This window comes from Corticium candelabrum, chromosome 7 (genome assembly GCF_963422355.1).
Source record: "Corticium candelabrum chromosome 7, ooCorCand1.1, whole genome shotgun sequence".
Taxonomy (NCBI): domain Eukaryota; kingdom Metazoa; phylum Porifera; class Homoscleromorpha; order Homosclerophorida; family Plakinidae; genus Corticium; species Corticium candelabrum.
Window position 1 is genome coordinate 4,949,741 of NC_085091.1, and position 20,078 is coordinate 4,969,818.

Below are 20,078 nucleotides of genomic sequence, written 5' to 3' on the forward strand. Positions count from 1 at the left end.
CACACACACACACACACACACGCGGACACACACACACACACACACACACACACACACACACGCGGACACACACGCACACACACACGCACACACACACACACACACACACACACACAAACAAACACACACACACACACACACACACACACACACTCACACACACACATCGATACAGCTAATGTGCGTTAAACTATAAATTTATTGCGTGTGTGTGACTGTGCGTGTACTTACGTGTGTGCGTGTGTGTGTTTGTGTGCTGTCGAGAATACATATTTTTACAAACTTATGCAATTTACCTAATTAATTAATATAGGCTGATTGCATCTGTTTACATTCTACATCATTGGTGTAAAATAATCTTATAATTTCGGAATCGCATAAACTCAATCGGATTTTTACATCACTACGGAAGCTATAAAAAGTGTAGTGGAAATGTTGTCGTGCCGCCAAATTTTTCCACAATTCTGTCATTTACTACACTCAATCTGCAAAAAAACTATGACTTTCTATTTTTGCTTGATGGAACTGCAGCAGATTCTAAGATGATGGCAGCATACACTGCATTGAAACAATATTCCTCGTGATGTCCATTTGGTGATATAGTTCTTCTGGGTATTTTTCAGTGATTCTATAAATTCGTTTGAAGGCCTTTCTTTACAAGTACTCAGATATCAATATAAATACAACCATGCACTAACAATTGTTAATTATTATAACATAAATTTTTTGAATAGGTTATCTTCCCAAATTAGAAGCTTTGTAAATGCGAATGATAACCGTTTGGTAGTCGCAGAAGGAGACAACGTTACTTTGTCATACGATGCTATAGCTGAGCTGGAACCTTCCTTGGATAATGTGGCAGTCACTCGAACTAATCTTTCTTATTCTACTTGTCATGGTTTGACGTTTACAAGTGTCAAGTATCTATAAGTTGTTAATATATTATTATACGTAGCAATATAATGCTTGCTGAAGTAACTGTTGACATACGTGATATATATGAGAATACGCTTGGCTTATTTATGTCTACAGCCGCTTGACTAAACAAAGGGAGACATTTAACATATTGAAGACACAGTTCTTTCAAAAATCTCGACGTCTGCATAATTCTTCATAATAAAGTTTTGTACCTTACGAAAATGCCCGCTCACAGAAAATGCAGTAAAGAAAACTCCCATGATTTTGTGTGTAAGTTTCAGATGACAGGTACTAGTGTGAGTGATCTATCTATCAATGATTAACAGCGCTCACCCTTCTCCGATTGCAGGCAGAAGCTTGTAGAGTATGGGGTGCAACTGTGTGTCGACGTTATATATTATGAGGTCATTCGTTCATGATGCGAACAGTGCAACGCTAATATACGTGGGAGCTGCCAGATGTAGAGTTGGACATGGCTGACATTGAACATTACCGTTTTGAGCCTGACCGTAAAGTAGTTGATGATTCTTGGAGTACGGAAGATGCAAATAGTACAAAAAATGTAGACGGTGATGATGGAAGAAGATAAAATGCAGTTGAAGATGGCGAGAGAGTGGGTAGCACGAAGTGGTGTAGCTGTGGAACGTGTGTTATCAAGCCTACCAGTAAAGAATGTCTTGGTTGGCAAGAACTGGATGAACTAGACTGAATGTTGCATGGTTTAAGTTGCATCACTCAGCACGAGTAGTTTTCTTCTGATACCTAAGGAACACTAAAAGGCTATGGAACAAGTTCTTTACGGTCTGGAAAATGTTGTTAACTACATTGATGATTTGTTGGTGACAGGTGACACTATAGAGGCACACCGAAACAACCTGTGAGATGTCCTTACAACACTACAAGAACCTGGCCTTAAATTGCAAAAAGAAAAGTGTCGTTTCTTTCAGCCCTCTGTTGAGTTCCTGGAGCTGTGTATTGATGCTCAAGAAGTTCATGTTAATCTAACCTAGGAGGAGCATTATAAAAGACCTCAGCCGGAAACAGTGTCTCATCTACAATCATGTTTGGGCATGCTTTAGTATTACAGACGATTCATTTCGCATCTGTCAACATTGCTTCATCCACTCAACAGATTGCCACAAAAAGGGGCTGGTTGGAGTTGGACAGCACAGTGTGAACAGGCTAGTAAATCAGTCAAACAACAGTTGACAGGTGCCACTGTTCTCACTGCATACAATCCTGACTTACAATTACGGCTGTCAACAGATGCTTCCGGATTTCGTGTTGAAGTTGTGATAACAGACATGATGACTAATGGAGAAAAGCGTCCAATTGCTTTTGATTTGAGAACATTGACGGCCAGTGAAAAGAACTATGCTCAGATAAAACGCGAGGTCCTGGGCATCATATCTGGGGTAAAGAAAATTCACCAGTTCAGACCATTCGTACCAGCTAGTCACCACAAACATCTATTTACGATTTATGGCTCGAAAAATGGAGTTCCCACCTTGCCAGCAACTCGTTTACAGAGATGGGTCCTTACTCTGTCGTCATATTCATACTCTATTGAATTCAAGTATTCTAAGAAGAACGCCACTGCTGATTCTTTGTCGCGACTGCTTTGTCCAGGGTTGGAGAGTAACTTCATCACACAGTCTGAATGGGTCTTTACTATTGATCACCTGCGATGGTTTTCTCTTACTGCTAAGCAACTAGCAACAGCCACCAGACGATCCAATTCCCTCAAAGGCTCTTCGCTGGACGAAGACCAGATAGCCCACCCAATGTCAATATGAAGATTCACGCCCCTATTGTAATAGTAAATGGGAGCTTTCAGTCTCTTAAGATTGTTTCGATTGTAGAAATCGGGTCATCCATTCCTACATCTAATCGCTCCTGTCTACTTCAAGCACTGCAAGTCCACCATGATGGGGCCTCTCGCATGAACAGCATGGCCAGAAGTCGCAACAGTTGAGGATATTGCCCGTTTCTGTAACACATGTCAACATTTGCAGCCAAACCCAACCAGTGCCCCATTACATAGCTGGTCGTGTCCCAGAACTCCTTGGCACCGGGTCCACATAGACATTGCTAAGTTAGATGGCACCGATTTTCTGATTCTGGTAGATGCTCACTCTAATTGTCTGAAAGCATATTCCATGTCTCACTCCACAACGGCGCGGTCCAACACATTCAGGCCTTGCGCAAAAGGTTTGCTACACACGGCCTTCCAGCAGAGCTGGTTTCAGACAACGGGCCGCTTGTCACGTCTGAGGAATTCGCAACATTTGTGAAACAGAATGGGAAACGGCATATTCGAAGCCCAACTTTTCATTCAGCTATCGCTGATTTGGCGGAACGAGCAGTGCGATCTTTGTAGAGCGGAATGAAAAAATCAGCCGTACGCCCCTTACGAAACCAGCTGGCAGCATGGCTTTTACATTACAAAACCACTCAGCACACCACTACGGGAGGACCACCATGCGAGCTCGTCATGCGCCACACTCTTCGCACACAATTTCATATTCTGCATCCATCTGTACCTGAAATGGTTTCCCAACTGCAGGATGCTTAAAAATTATGCCATAACAAGCGTTTCCCGCTACGCTCATTCTCAGTGGGAGATACTGTCTTAGTGCGCGATTACAGAACTCTAGAGCCAAAGTGGAGCCCGGGTATCGTTATACAGGTTTTAGGCCCTCTCACGTACCATGTTTGCTTGCCTCAGTGAGGTGTTACATGGAAATACCACATTGATCTGCTAAGGTCGCGTGTCGACTCACATTCATCTATTGACAACTTTATCATAGCCCGCCAAATGGCACCAGAAGCTGAGGATGATCCAAATCACTTCACAGAATCACTTCCCGGCGTGTTTATGTCTGGATAAACCTCACATGACATCGACAAATATCATATTACTCAACCTCCAGCCGTCAGTACTGCCGAAACTCTTGTCTCTGACAATCATCTACAAGGGGTCAGCATGAAACAGTCTTCCACTGATTTATTCACTCAGAGCTCTTCCATTGAGAGAACTTCTCCAAACAACACCACAGATAGACTTGCAACCACACGTGGAGAAGACCTCATCTAACGTCGATTCAAGAGAGAAAGAAAACAACAAGATAGACTGGACCTGTATGTCGTTGGATGCAGTTGCTTTGTGGTTTTGGCTGTTTGGGCATCATACTTGTAGTTACAAGACAATGTATTGAGTTGTGTTGAATTTTGAAGGGACCAATGTGGTAGAGTGGGTGGTAGATGCCCATGCACAGTCTTAGGCGGTACAACAGAATACACTTCAGCGTTACCACATTTACAATGCTTGATCCGTAGCTCATGTCATAAGAACACTACATCTGCGCCTTCAAGTAAGGCAGTTTGGCAGAGTTGCAAGTCTGTATGATACCATACAATCTATGGGCGGACATTTCTACATGGCAAGGTTTATTATTATTATAATACCGCGTTGGTAATAATGTGCGTATCTTTCCATGAATGCGAAATCAAAATACAAGGTGTCTTACTAACGCCACTTTCAATCCCACGCAAATGATCCTGACGCACGCACATGTAGTGACACATACACCTAAAACTTGCCTATTTATACAAACGGTATACTTGCTGTGAGGCCCTTATTTGTTGCATGTCTGTTTCACATCACCCAGGCTCTCTCAAACTGACGCTGGCGGCAGGTCATTACCATTATCCATTATGAACATGTGACACTGGAAGTCAGCGGGTACAGTGTAAATTATTATAACAAAACAGATCAGCATGCGGCAACTAGAGGTAATACAACTCTAGTCATCATCATACCAATGATAGCTAGAGTGACTTTATCATCTATTGGACGATCTGTGTGTTGTTCTAGCCCTCCAGGTCTTCCTTGGAGATTTACAGTAAACCGTGTAGATAAGAGCAGACATCCCGAATTATAAAAGGAGACACCAAAGATGGTTCAGATGTATGCCATGTGCTCCGGTCATATTGCAAATGAGCATTATATCAATAATGGCCAAAGGTAAAATCAGTTCGGCCCTGTCGTTCGGCAGCGGGCGGGTGATGTGAAACAGACGTGCAACAATTAAGTGCCGAACGTACTCACTGAATATATTTACAGTGTCTAAAGCCCCATATAAAATCTTCATGCGTCCGTGTGAGTTCCTCGTGCGATTCGCATGAAACAGCCGCTTCCGCGTGAGATTATTTTGATTTTCATGTGGTGATAAAGTCTGGATGAGATTCTCATAAGATTCACGTAAGTTGATACGTTACAGGGTAGTCAGCATAACCTTCGCATAAAACGTAAGTCCGTTCGAGCTCCGCACGAGTATTTGAGCTGTACGTGAGTGCTCCGCATGAGTAATTCAGCTTCGCATAAGTAATTCAGTTTCACGTGAGCACTTCGCGTAAGTATAGTTGAGTTTACCGTACGTTAGATGACTGATGCTAAGGCTATATACTCTGCTGACTTGCCTTATTTTTATAAGTGCAGTGAAGACTCATCAATGTCCCATGTAGAGACCTTATAGACATGTTCAAGTTCAGTCGGTCGCCCATACTATTATCTCGGCAATTTAGGCGTCTACCAGACTAAGTCAAAGAAATCTTCAGCAGCGCATGCTTTGCAAAATAGACGCTGGAATCTTATACCTGTAGGCATGACAGCCCGTCGGAACCAGATGTCAGTGTTCTTTTACTTCTTATCATCGCTACGAAGTGATAAACGCTGAATCGTAAGGCAATCTACGTGTACAAATCTCTGCCCATGATCTTGCGCACCAGTGACAGTTCGCGTGAATCACTAACCCTAAAGTACTACTTTCTTTCAGGCAGCTTTCGTGACGACTTTGGAGAAAAGCTGCAGAGAGCGCGCTGTCGTAGGCAGAAGTTGCTATACATTCCGACACGTACGGCGAAAGAGGAAGTCACAAAGTCATCAGACGCCAAGAACAGGAAACACTTGCATCGGACTCATACGTCAACCGTACAGATGGTCATGTGATCGATCATTCCTCATGCGATTCCTGTTGCGATATCTTCATGTGGCATTCCTCACGCCGCATTCCTCATGCTATATTCCTCATGCGATATTCGCCACCTATGTAAAATCTTCGTGAATTTTGCATGAGTGTTTCATGAGGATCTCATGAGATTATCCTGCGGTCGCATGATCGAGCAAACACTCATTTACATAGTGCGCACTGCACGAGGAGTATCGCATGAAGAATCGGATAAGGAATAGCATGAGGAATATCGCATGAGGAATCGCATGATGAATCGCACGTAGATCGCATAAGCAATCGCATGAGGAAACTCACGAGAATCGCACGACGAATCGCTAAGCAATCGCATGTAGAATGGTCAATCGCATGAGCAGCTGCAGGATCGACGTATGAGTCCGATGCAAGTGTTCGTCTTCTGGCATCTGAATGACTTTGTGACTTCCTTCGTCGTGCTGTCGGAATGTATAGCAACTTTCGCCTACGACAGCGCGCTCTCTGCAGCTATTCTTCAAAGTCGTCACGAAAAGCTGCCTGAAAGAAAGTAGTACTCTAGCGTTAGAGTTTACGCGAGCGATCTAGGGTGTCATTCAGGTATACGCGAGGTATCACTAGTGCGCAAGATTATGGGCAGAAACTTGTACACGTAGATTACCTTGCGATTCAGCGGTTTTTACTCAGTAGCGATGGTAAGAAGTAAAAGAACACTGAAATCTGGTTCCGGACTGGCTTTCATGCCTAGAAATATAAAACTTCCGCGTCTATTTTGCAGAGCATGCGCTGTTGAAGATTTCTTTGACAGTCTGGTAGGCGCCTACATTGGCGAGATGGATACTGTGGGCGACCGACTGAACTTGACCATGTCTACAAGGTCTCTACATGGGACATTGATCAGTCTACTGTACATTGCACTTGGAAAGAATAAACAAGTCAGAGTACTATATAGCTCCTGGAATCAGTCATCTAGCGAACGTTAACCTCAAATATACTAACGCGAAGTGCTAACACGGAGCTGAATTACTCATGCGGAGCCGAGGTACTCACGCGGAGCACTCATGCGGTGCACAAATACTCGTGCGGAGCTAGAAGTCGAACGGATTTACGTTTCATGCAAAGATCATGCGGACTAGCTTTCAACGCATGAACTTCTCATGCGAATCTCATGAGAATCGCATCCAGACTTCATCTCAGCATTGAAAATCGGGTTAATCTCACGAGAAAACGGCTGTTTCATACGGATCGCATAAGTAACTCACACAGATGCATGAAGATTTTACATAGTGTCATTCGATTTATCATGCGATATTCCTCATGCAGTCCATATAGGGTAACTGCAACGCGAAAATTAGAAATTCTTTTATGTTGGAAATTGATAGTTCTATTTGCATACATCATAGGAAGAGTAGTTTCAGATATTTAAGTTAAGTGTTCGCTGAGATATAGCAGATCAACGTTGCTTCCGGTTCTTCCACATCCGGTAAAGCGTTTGTAACGAGCGTGGTGTGTAATGTGACGTCACAGACGGGAGACTCCACGGTAGCTTGTATTGTAAGCAAAGGAATCTGTGGCGAAAGAATGGTTCGGTGTTGCGTGGCTGCAGAATGCACCATTTCGCGCAAGAAATACGCAATCGTATTTCGATTTCCGAAAATCACCAAGCTAAGAGAAGAGTGGGAATCGCAACTAGGGAGGACAATTGCAGAGACGTTCGTGTCGTCCGAGCCACTACAACTAAGTACGACGTATCTTACTGAGTGGACAGGAGTCTGTAGTAGCCACGTTTAGCCTGATTGCTTCGAGATACGTAAAGCCAGGTCTATTCAAGGTCTGGTCTGGGTTGTAGAAAAGCGAAATTGAGACAACCATCTTCCATTTACCTGGCTCCACACTTCAAGATCGTAGCACTCTGGAACCCTCTCAGAAGAAAAGGAGAGTGGCATTTGAGAAAGGGAAGGGTAAGGAAGACTCTCGTGCTGGACTAAAAGTAATGTAAATGGTAGGAGAGGTCAGCTAGACTCTTGACTATCTATAGACTCGCATCTAGGTGTTTGATCATAATATGTAGTGAATGCAGTCGTATGCATTACAGTATACTGTACAGTGAAGTCAAATCTTGTGTCAACATGAATTCAACGTATGAACTTCAACTCATTTTGTTCTCTTTCTCACAGCAATAGCTAGAGTTTTGCATGGACTCTCCACTGTGTCATATTGTCATTATTATCGAGTCATGATTTGAGACTGCCTCAAAATCCGTTTTGACAGCATACGCACTCCACACGAGTACACATGTACATATCCATCATCTCACAACGACCGCAGCTGCACATGTGATGGGTTTTTACTTACCCAGATGTGTTTCGATTACGTTTGCTACTCCTGCTTCTACTTGCAATGATAACAGGCTATCCAGTAGCCTGTCCTCTTCCTCGTCCGCTTCCAAGGCAGCAGGCGATCTCAAAGCTTCAGTAACACTGTCGCTGAACTCGAACCTGTGTGGTCTAGTCACTCTAATTTGTGGTTCCCAGCAGATCTTCTTCATCCTGCGATTCATGCGATGACGGAACGTTATCATCACGTAAAAACGTCCAGAGAGCTTCAGAATAATAGCTGTTGCTGCCGTCGCCTTCATCCTAGCAGCATTGCCTTGGATATGAAGATGTAGTCATTTTTACAGGCCGCAGACTAGACCGACGCTTAGGCGTCTCCCCTCTGTGACATTTACACTACACCACACCCGTTGTAACGCGTTACCGAAAGATATAAAACCGGAAGCAACTTTGACCTGCTATATCTCAGCGAAAACTTAACTCAAAAATCTAAAATTATATTTCCTGTCATGTATACAACTAGAACTATCAATTTCCAACATAAAGTATTTTAATTTTTGCGTTGCAGTTACCCTTTACTTATTATGTTAATTAATGAGTATTGGCTCATGCGACCGCATGATAATCATGAGATGATCTTGAGACACTCATGCTAAACGCACGAAGATTCTACATAGATGGAGTTTTACTATTCGGAGGCTTACCTTGCAATTCTGCTAACAGACTTCTAGTTTTTTCGTCTCTGAACGAAGTGAGATAGATCGTCGGGACATGAAAACGAGGTGTCTCCATGACGAACCATATCAGGAACGCGTAGCAAGTTATCGCTATTAAAACTCCAAAACATACATATAAACGTTGTAAATGCTGCGACATGGCTCAATACGGCGGCTTTCAGTGCGCTTCACTGTTCTCAGCGGTTGCTTGGCTGAAGCAGAGATACAGATACAACGTAACGCGCGCTAAAGGGCAGGATCGACAAAGGTGATATTTTTTATTCTTCGCACCGTGCTGTATCACAGAAATGTATATTGACATAGGCTTTTAATATTGACGTAATTTTTTGCAAAAAAACTATATACGTGCTGGCTAAATTAGGTGGTGGTAAATTAATAGTAATGATATATTTTAATATTAATTAAATTAAAAGTAGTATCTTGAAAATGATTAAACTTAATATTAGAGTTTCTATTTCATAATGCATTATTGACAATAAGCTATTAAAATTACATAACTATCTATTAAACTAGCCAAAGTAAAAACTAAAATATAGAAAAATGTAAAGAATGAAGTCTGTATAGACAATTTGATTTCAATACAACCGGTCAACGGATGAGGATCGTAGAACCGGATGTGCCATCTCTGACTCTGGCTCTTGTTGCGCGACTTCGTTGTCAACCTCTAGTGTATTCGCGCCTGACAGCTCAACAGTCTCTTGACGAATTCCAGTTTCTTCGTTGCACGGTTATGGTCACTGCTTTATATATCAAGCAATAGAAATCGTCGTTTGGTTGTCTGCTTGTTGCTTTGTTGAATTGACGTCATCTCTGAATCCTGCAAGTCCATTGACAGTGAGGTCTATTCGTTCCTGTCGACCTCCTTCAACTGTTGCTGAACACTAGAGACTTGTTGTCACTGTGGATCGAGCTTAAGGATCTTGAACGGAACAGTGTAAGGTTTCGACAATTTTAGGTATAGATATAGCTTTCTTAACCGCTGGACTGTACAACCCGGCTGAACTATGCACTTAGAGACATTTTGTCACAAGGCTATTGACTAGCATAGGCTAAAGTAAGACAAGACATTGAATTAAGACAAGAAGTGCTTGTTCAAATAAAAATTAATTATTAGCTCCGTCACCTACCGCTGCCGCATGCATGCATATTCTGAAAGCAAGTTTCTCCTGCTAAATAAATCACCTATGGCAAGCACTGCAAGGAGACCCCGACGTAGCAGACATTAAACGATAATTACTTCATCTGTGTTCCAGGTAATGTTTGTACGTGTCAACTGGCTGTGACTAGACATCTCTCTTTTGCCAGAATGAGCAAGGTAACTTTCTTGAACACACTACCAAAACGTCTCCTTCATAACTGGATCGATCTTCAATGAAACATCATGGTACACAGATAAAGATATGAATTCATCACAGGCAAGAAGATGCAGAGGACACTAAGGATAGACATCACATGTAAAAAGATCTAGATTGAGTGGACGACAGTGAAGCTAACCGAATCAAACTCAGAACAGCAGAATGTCGGGTATAAAAATGTAGTAGCATCAAATTCATTAATTAAACTATTGTAAGAGTTTACGTCATACATCACTGCAAATCATACATTCCTCAGAGGCAGTCAGTTCCTATGGCTGCATAATTATTACGTAATTAATAAATTAACATCCAAGCTAACAGAAGTTCTAATCAGCACTCTAAAGACTGCATCACTACTGGTGGTACCCGAGTTCAGATTCTTCGAAGTGATGTAGGTACAGCAACAGTAATAATAATACGTAATAATCATACATATAAACATATACACAAATACAAACAGTCACAAACGTGACAATGAAGTTTTTTACTTGTTCTGGTCAGTGGTCTAAAATATGAAAGTTGAGGTCCGAACGACTTCCCATAAATCCAATCACTCAAACTGTCACAAGAACGAGCCAGCGGCGTAGCCAGCATTCTGTAATTGGGGTCAAAGGTCATATGTCAATGTTTGAAGACAAATTTAGTTAATAGTTAATAGTTTAACTGCTGATAATTAATTACCCATGTATATACGTACGTTGATGTGTAAGTAGGTATGTATGTATGTATGTATGTATGTATGTATGTATGGTGGTCCTAAATTACGTTATAAAGATTCTATCAAGGCTAATATGAAATCTTGTGGGATTGACTTCCTGCATTTTGAGAAACTATCCAGTGATAGAACAAACTGGAGATCTCTCTGCCATTTATCACTCCAACAGTTTGAAGAAAATCATATTAGATATCTTCAAGCTCAACGTCAGAAACGGAAAGAACAAATTGTTCCTACCAACAAGTCATTTGTTTGCCAATCTTGTGGCAAGGAATGCCGTTCAAAAGTAGGTGTTAAATCCCACCAGAGACACAGAGGACACTAAAGAGAGTCATCACTGTTATCAGTGGACATGACATCATGTATGTATGTATGTATATATGTATGTGGCTCAATTGGTTAGAGTATGCAGTTGGAGATTGCAAACATCCAGGACTTTCGGATCAGAGCTCCAGTGCGGGAGGGCCACATACATAAATTCCCTTGGGCAAGGAACTAACCTACAATTGCCTGTCTCTCCGGAGTGTCAGGTTCTGTCTACAGCAAGTATCTACAGAAAGTACGGCAAGTGTGAAGTACATCATAGTGACTTCTGATAGTGACTTCTGATACGGTAGTGTTAAATTGCGGTGTTTGATTGCAGAATAGTGATTATAGTATTGAACCTGGACCTTAGGGGCTCTTGTATGTACGTATTTACAAAAAATGTGGCTCAATTGGTTAGAGTGTGCAGTTGGAGATTGGCAACATCCGGGTCCTTTGAGTCAGAGGTCAAGTGCGGGAGGGCCACATACATCAGTTCCCTTGGGCAAGGAACTAACATACAATTGCTTCTCTCTCCGAAGTGTCAGTTCTGTCCAAGCAGCAAGTTTTAAGCACATGGTGACATATAGTGACTGCTAATAGAGTTAGATTGTAAAGTGTCGTAGCAAGTACTTAGTGACTGTATTTAACCTGGGCCTTAGGGGCTCTTGTACAAAAAATGTATGTGTGTATGTATGCATTGCGAGGCTCAGAGGATGCCACGAGGTTTTGGTAGCTCTTCCCACCTTCCCGATACAGAGTCATTTTGGAAAACTTTAGCAACTCAAAGGCATATTAACCGACAGGCTATGTAGATTGCGAGCCTAATCAATGGAAAGACTAACCAGGATAAAGAAGAAAAAAGAATGGCAGCAAACAAGTAGCAGAAACCGTTGTCAGTCAGATTGGTTGCTGAAGGCATGACAACAATAGACATACTAAAGGCTTTATGTACGAACTGGCCCGAAGAGTGTATCATGTGGGTATGTCCGACAATAGCAGGAACGTGGCAGATTACCTTGCTGAATAAATAAGCCAAAGAAAGGTTGGTACTGACAGGCTTGATAGTGAATAATGTTCGATTGGAAGTAGTGCCACTACAAGGTCCACCACCTTTTGTCTCAGTCAAAATTCCCTTTGAAATGGCAGGTAATGTCATTATCTTGAGAATAGCAGAAAACAGTCAAGTTGCAAAAATTACAAGACGTACGTATTCCTTTGCACGACAGGTGGAAACGGGAGTGAGAGTATACAAAGTACAGAACTCAAGAGGCTATTTCCCAGAGCGCATAATGTATGGGAAATACAATTTATGTCTGCATGTGCAATACGCTGGATAACCTCCAACATGTTATAGATGCGGAAGCACCACTCATATGATAAAGAATTGTCAACACAAAAATGATAAGAATCCTGAAGACCAGCATAATGGGAATCATGACCACGATCTTAACAAGAACAACGATGTAGAAATGCAGCAAGAAAACAAAGAAGAAGAGAATGTGAAAGAACAGGCAAGTCAAACAGCAACAAAAATGGAACCTTCAGAACAGAATCCTGAAAGTAGAAAGACACTGTGGAACCTCTACAAGAGATGACAGGCTCAACAATGGAAACCACCAATCAATCACAACCAGAAACAGACCACCAAAGCCTAAGGGACAAATCAGTAACAAACACGTTACAAGAAACAGTGTGCACAATCCAATCCAACAAAATGGACAGCAGATCACAAGCAACAGACTAAAGGCTGGTCTGAGACTGAAGCATTAGACAAGGAAGAAGAGGAAACGGAAGACTGAACATGACACTCCAACAATATCGTAAAACATTGCAATCACCTGACAGAAAACAGAATCAAAATCCAGATCTAGAACAGGATCTAGACCACCGGTCATCCTGCGTTGAAAAGGACGCATAAAGGGATGCTGAGGAAAAACTACATGTTTTTCTTTTATATTGCTCTAGTCTACATTTGTAACGGAATAGACAGCGTAAATCCATTAAGTTTAACAAAACCCTATTAACAATACTTAATAATGGATAAAAGCTATTGGAGACCAATTGCAGAAAGATGGAGTTATAACTATGCTAATTTGACAATGATATCTAGTGTATGATTGCAACGTAAACGATATATACTGAGTCTTAAGAACTCTTAATAAAACAGAATAAAATGTATGTATGTATGTATGGTTGTATGTATGCATGTATGTAGTAAAATGTAGCTCACTCACGTTCAGAAGCCGACCATCATCTACCTTTTATAATCCCAAGTTAAAACTCTGTGGACAAGATATCCCTTTTGCTGGAAATAAAAGTACAACTTTCATGGGGTTGCCAATTGATTTGTGTCTGTTGTCTTGTAATATTAAGTCGAGTATCCTGACTAAATTCGAAGACTTCTGTGAGAGAGTTGACGCTGGTCCCGTTTTGACAAAGAGCAAACTACAACTGTGTTGTAATGGATTTTTTTGTACTTGTCTCAATTAGCTGTTGTCTGTGTGTGATCTCCCACTTACTTGGATTGAGCGCCACATTAAACCAATTGCAACATGGTACCTCAAGAAATGGTATCATCTCGCCAGACATGCTTATGTATGCCGATTCTATCTGCCTTTCAAGCTTGGCGGTTTCAATCTCACCTCGCTATCTACATCATTCAAAAAATGTCAAGTGTCTCGTTACCATCAACTGTCAAATTCCAAAGACGCTCGTGTTCAAAACTTAGCAATGTCTAAGGCTTTAGTTCTTGCTAAGAACAAAACTCTGAAATTCAACTCTTTCATCTACGTATTTCAAGAGCAATTTGAGTCTTTAGAACCATCACAGCCATATGTAAATTTTGTCAGTTCGTGCAAAGCCAAACGACTAGTACAGAGTGTTGATGATCAGCGACGCTTGGATCTCATTAAAGCTTGTGTTGTACAAGGCTCGACACTGCGCTTGCAGATGCATGATGACACTTCGAATAAGACTGTACTGTCATTCAAAGACAGAATCCTCTCATTCTGTCTTAACGCCATTCAGGACACTATACCTCATACAGCAACCTTGCGACGTTGGCAGAAATCTGATTCTTCTGACTGTCCATCTTGCTGCAATTATCAAACCCTTCAACATGTGCTCAACAACTGCTGGACGGATTTAAAGAGTGGGAGATACACCTGGCGTCACAATTCTGTGCTTAAACGCATCTACCTGTTTTTAGATGAACATCTACCAAGATTATGGGCAATCTCTGTTGACCATCCAGTCTTACCATATGTACTCTCAAATGTTATTTCCAACTTATCTCCTCGCCCTGAAATCATCCTATGGTGCCAGAAAACTAAAGAGATGAGTCTTCTGGAATTGACAGTGTGTTTTGAAGAGAACTTTACCACCTCATCCGAATACAAGAAAAATAAATACAGCAATTTGGTATCTGCTTGTAAACAAGCTGGGTGGAGTGCTCAACTTCACACCTTACAAGTCGGGTCAAGAGGCCTGGTAGATTGTAGTAGCATTGAACCTATATTGCAGTTCCTCAAATTCAGCAAGCCTTCATCAAACTTTCTGTTCAGAAAGATGTGCACAATCACCAATTGGACCATTGTTTGCAATCTGGTGTCGAAAAAATTAAGACTGTTGGAGGGACTCAGACCTATTTGTGTAATAGTAGTAATAGCTTTAATTTTGTTTCTTTTCTTAGTTTTGACTCTTGCTGTCTGTTGCTTTTTAGTTTAGTGTTTAGTGACGTTTTAACCTTGCGCCTTACTAGTTGTAGGTAGGCAGAGGTCTCAGACACGCCCATCGGGATGAATAGACCATTTATGTATGTATGTATGTATGTATGTACGTATGTCTAGGACGAGACAGTGGATCTGGCCCAGCACACACCTTCTCCAAATAGTTACATAAAATTAAATGAATAAATAATAATAACAATAATAATAAATAAAGGCTATCTTTCTACCCAAACCGATTTCATGAAAAAATTTATTTCTATTAACTCTGCCCTTTATTTACAATTTTATGTCATCGTAATTGTTACGTCTGCAGAGTGACAATATTCAAAACTCCTGGCTTCACCTTCAAATCGACGTGCATTCTTGAGTAACCCTTCACTTCCGGTACTCCTTCTCTTACTCAGAAGAGACGGTAAAACATGTCTAGCTCCATTCGTCTCTGAAAGTGTAGAAGCAGTGTCTGTAGCTTACGTCTAGCTCACTTGCATGTTTCCAACCAACCTTGCAACTCGCAGAGAACTTCAGGCGCACTCGGCCATTGCGCGAAGACAGTATGGACGCCATTACGAGCCTTCTTCTTCTATTAAGTTGGCAAAACTAAAGCGTAGAACCAAGAAAACTTGGCACGACGATTCGTTACACGAGCTACAACAATGTCATAGAACGATTTTTACCTCCGTTACGCTGACGATCGTATTTGACGTCTTTTTCAAACAAAATTTGAACACCCCGAGGTTACGAAACTCGTCAAAATGAACTTGAACGGACAAGAAAGATTCTAATCATACCAGACTGTTCGCGAACTACGTAGCCTCGCGTTCCCTGCATGTTCGAGCGAAACGAGTGCGCAATAACAGTTGCAACTTTGTTTAGAAGAGCGGAGGTGTGTCTTGTTGCTATGGAAACAACTTGACCATCAGACCGTTGAAACTCCAGTAGCATTAACAAGTGAAAATTTTGGAACGTTTTAACTGATAATTTGTATGTAACAGTTATGTTATAAATTATAATGATTCTATTTTGTCAGTAGGGGATCACGCCCCTTAGCTAATTAGCTAATTTAGGCACAGCACACCTTATCCACTTAAATCTATTCAATGTGTAGGTTTTCTGCAGTGTCTGTTTTTACAGATAGAGTCACGTGAAGACGTTGCTGCAATGCGTCACTGAAACATTTTGAAGATGAACGAATTAGTGCTGCACAAGCAAGAGAAAACGTCAAAGCTAATACACAGCGTCCAGCTCACTACACCGCTAGTTCTCTTGTTTGTCTAACTTGTCCGCTACAATGTCGATCTAAGGCCGGACTTTTATCTCACATGAGACGCAAAAGACACTGTTAGATAGTCTTCACCGCAGCGGTGGTTAAGCCATCATGACTTCGTGTATTTATTTACATGAGACAATATTAGTCCCTAACTACACCTTATGTTGATGACGAAACTGCCAAGCCTGCATGACGGTTTTCTTTTTCCACATTATATAATTATGCAGAACGTATTGGAAAGAGAGAGGGAAACTCCCAGCGAAAGCTATAGCGACTGCGTCTAGGTATACCATGAGCATTAAGTTCATCATATACTACAGGGGCCACTTACTGAAAGAAAAGGAGTTCTAACTATATGTTAATGTGACAACGGTATCTACCTTCATTGATGTATGTGTGATTGTAATGTAAACGTTTTATACCGAGTCTTTATACTGAGTCTTTTAATTAATGACCCTTTCCATACAAACCGAAAAAATAAATGTATATGTATGTATACTATATGCACGTCTGTATAAATTGATCGAAGAATTGTCACCGTAATCGGTTGACACATTGTGTATCTACCATCATTAGCATATCCCATTGTCATTAGCATCTCCTCAACATCCCACTGCAACCATGCACCCACTGTCTAGGAGAGGACAATGCATGGCCAATATAGTAGTCGGCATCCTCCAGGATTACCTAGCGATTTTACTGAACACGGACTAGCCAACATCTTCACCCGCTGCTATTTCGAACGCGTGTACGAATCTAAGGGGGCATTGACTGGTGTGCCAGAGAATAAAAGAAACCTCATAGCGCATTTGGCTGACGGACCGAATGACAACTAAGATAAGATTTTTAGTTTATACACTATATTTTGTTTTGTTGACTAATTCTTACTAACTTCAAGAAAATTCTATAGGTAATAGTCGTCTGTTACTGTTATTTTGTATAAAGCCCACTGTGGCCATGCAGCCAAGAACATTGCTCACAAGTCATTGCTGCAAACGTGCGCGTTTGGATAAACGGGATTAACATTTAATAAAATACCTACAATAACGATCGATTGTGTAAAAAGGAGTCGAATAACGTACGTACCGTAAAAATCCATATTAATTACTTAACGCGCGTTAAGTATCTCCATCTAAAAGCAATGTTTGATTTTCTAATCACTTTGCACAAACGTAAAACCATAGATTCCTGCAGCGTCATAGTACAACGTTTGAGAAAAGCCTATATTTTATGTATACGAGCATAAACTCTTAAAAATCTAAAAAACTATCACTCATAACCGAGTACCAAAGTTACTGACAGAAACTCAAAGAAATATGTTAATAGCATCTACCTAAAAGTATCAAGACTAACGAAGACATCCAAGGATGTAAGAGCTCTTGCTCCTCAAGTCACCTGACACCACTCGCTGATCAAACAATGTCAGAGGCATAGACCCATTAATAAGACGTGATTGAATAAGTCGTCAATTATACAAAGTTCTCACTATTGCCTCATTCTCAGATTCATTTCTTCTCCACAGTTCAAATACAACTCTAGCTGCATATCTTGGTCGATGACCATCAAACGCACCGAGAGCTGTTAATAGGCGGACTATTGTTATGTCATGGTCTGAGTAGAGTACAAATCGGTGTTTGCTGTAACCTCTCATCCATTGACGCATCTGGTAAACAATAGTAGCCAAGAATGGTCGTATTTCAAGAAGAGATACCTAGAGAAAATAGTACACTCAATTATTAAATTGCATTATATTTATTTTATTTTGAATTTATTTGCTACTTGCAAGGCAACACTTAATTAATAAGTTCATACCTTTTCGTCACATGTATGTTCAGTTTTCTGATCTGCTGCCTGTACAATTTCCTTTGCTACACCAAGTGGAAAACGCTGATTAGGTAAGCGTGGCGTAATCGATTCCAACTGATCAGGTGAATAATAATGACAAGAGTAACATACAAATCCCTCGTAGAACTCCAAAACACCAAATGTCAAATTGCTTACATTCTTCAGTAAACTCAAATGCGAGTTTGCTTCTACCTTCACATGTTCCCACTTGTGTTTCAATCTGAAAAACTTGGTTGAGAGTGTAGTTCATTCTCAAACACTTTCAAACTGGGTCAAACCACAAATCAACGGTGTTGCTGTTTACAGGTTTTAGTATGAGTGCTTGAAGAAACCTGCGCAATGTGAGAAGCATGTGCAACAACGTTACGCGTCGTCGTTGCTGTATACTAGACTTACCGAGAAGCCTACCCGATTACACCCGTACAGACGCTATTGGATACCTGCCGAGAAGATCCAATTCGCCCGTAGAACGCAAGCTACTACCGCACTACCGTCTACAGCAGACACTTGACTAAGAAGGCAATCTAGTCTTTCCGTGCTTCTACTAAATATAATACTAATCTAATTACAACTCTAACTGTCAAACAATCTACTACATCACACATGCTGTTGGTACAAGATTTGAGCTAGAAGTGGCGAGTTTACAGAAAGTCTGACGTAGCCTCGTACCAGACCCTCTCGCGCCGTCGTGCCCGGTTCCCGTATAACACGACAACGCCGGAGAGGGTCTGGGATCATACCGCCTACCGTTTATGCTACTAAATGACAAACTAGCTCGTATGTCACCAAGCCTCAGGCTACTAATACGATTAGTCTAATAGTTATTCTCATTTGTCACACCGAATGTGTTGCGACAGACTTGACCTTCCATTCGTGCTTTACTTGTTTCCTTTCAGGGTTGGTATCCTGTCTCTGGGCAAGCTCTACGTATTTGTCAACCTCTCTGGAAAAGAGGACTTCCTCTCCAAGAGACTCTAGAGCGGAAGTCAACACCGTGTCCGACAGCACGCTCTGCCAGGCTCCAAATGTTCCCGAATAGTACTCGAGCTTCCCGATTCGTATTGTTCTCGTAGCCTAGCACAGTAATAGAGCTGCGCCTAGTGCATCCCTAGTCCACTGCACTGCTGATCGAATCACATTGGACCTCAAGGCTTCAGATAACGTAAATCGAACTCAGGATCGAGCTCCCTCTGTGAATGAATCTCTTTCCATGCGGCAAGGTGCGCGTGGGTCTCTTCTGATGCAACTGTACAGGAACGAAAGGTAAACAGTGAATATATGCAAACGGATATCACAGCTAGCATAACTTTAATGGAAGGATAGCTTCATAATTAACTAAGAGCATGAGAGAGTTGACATTGGTGACGTGGGGTGACACTTAGATGACGTGGGGTGACACTAGGTGAAGAAAGTAGGCGATATGATCGCAGATCCTCTCCGGCGTCGTCGTGTTATACGGGAACTGGGCACGACGGCGCGAGAGGATCTGGTACGAGGCTAGTCTGACGCATGTTAGTGTATTACCTGCAAATAGAACAGCACAGAGAGCGATAAATAGGAGTGCAAGAAACAGGTGCAACTTCAAAAAACATTCTACACTACCGGAAGTTGAGAAATTCTAGTTGTTATCAACCACTAACCCTTGCGAGAACAGACTAGATAAACTAGCCTCGGTTCCAAACACTTACTAGTATGTAATACTGCAGGTGAAAGTATACAACCAGATATACAGATCAGTTCTATTATTGACTATTTAACTTATGTAACCTGTAAGATACCATACTAATCCTAGACTTGCTCCAGCATATCAGGAAATATTTGTATATCCATGTATTATTTGATGTGAATAAAAACAAGATATTTCACCT

General features: G+C 41.4%; 1 long non-coding RNA gene across 1 annotated transcript; it reads right to left on the reverse strand.

Annotated features, from left to right (window-relative positions):
• Nucleotides 1-15,316: 15,316 nt before the first annotated feature.
• Nucleotides 15,317-15,910, reverse strand: LOC134182764 (uncharacterized). Its single transcript, XR_009970413.1, has 3 exons — nt 15,773-15,910; nt 15,600-15,695; nt 15,317-15,537 (listed from the first exon to the last, which is right to left on the reverse strand). It is a non-coding gene; the product is annotated as an uncharacterized LOC134182764 (long non-coding RNA).
• Nucleotides 15,911-20,078: the final 4,168 nt, after the last annotated feature.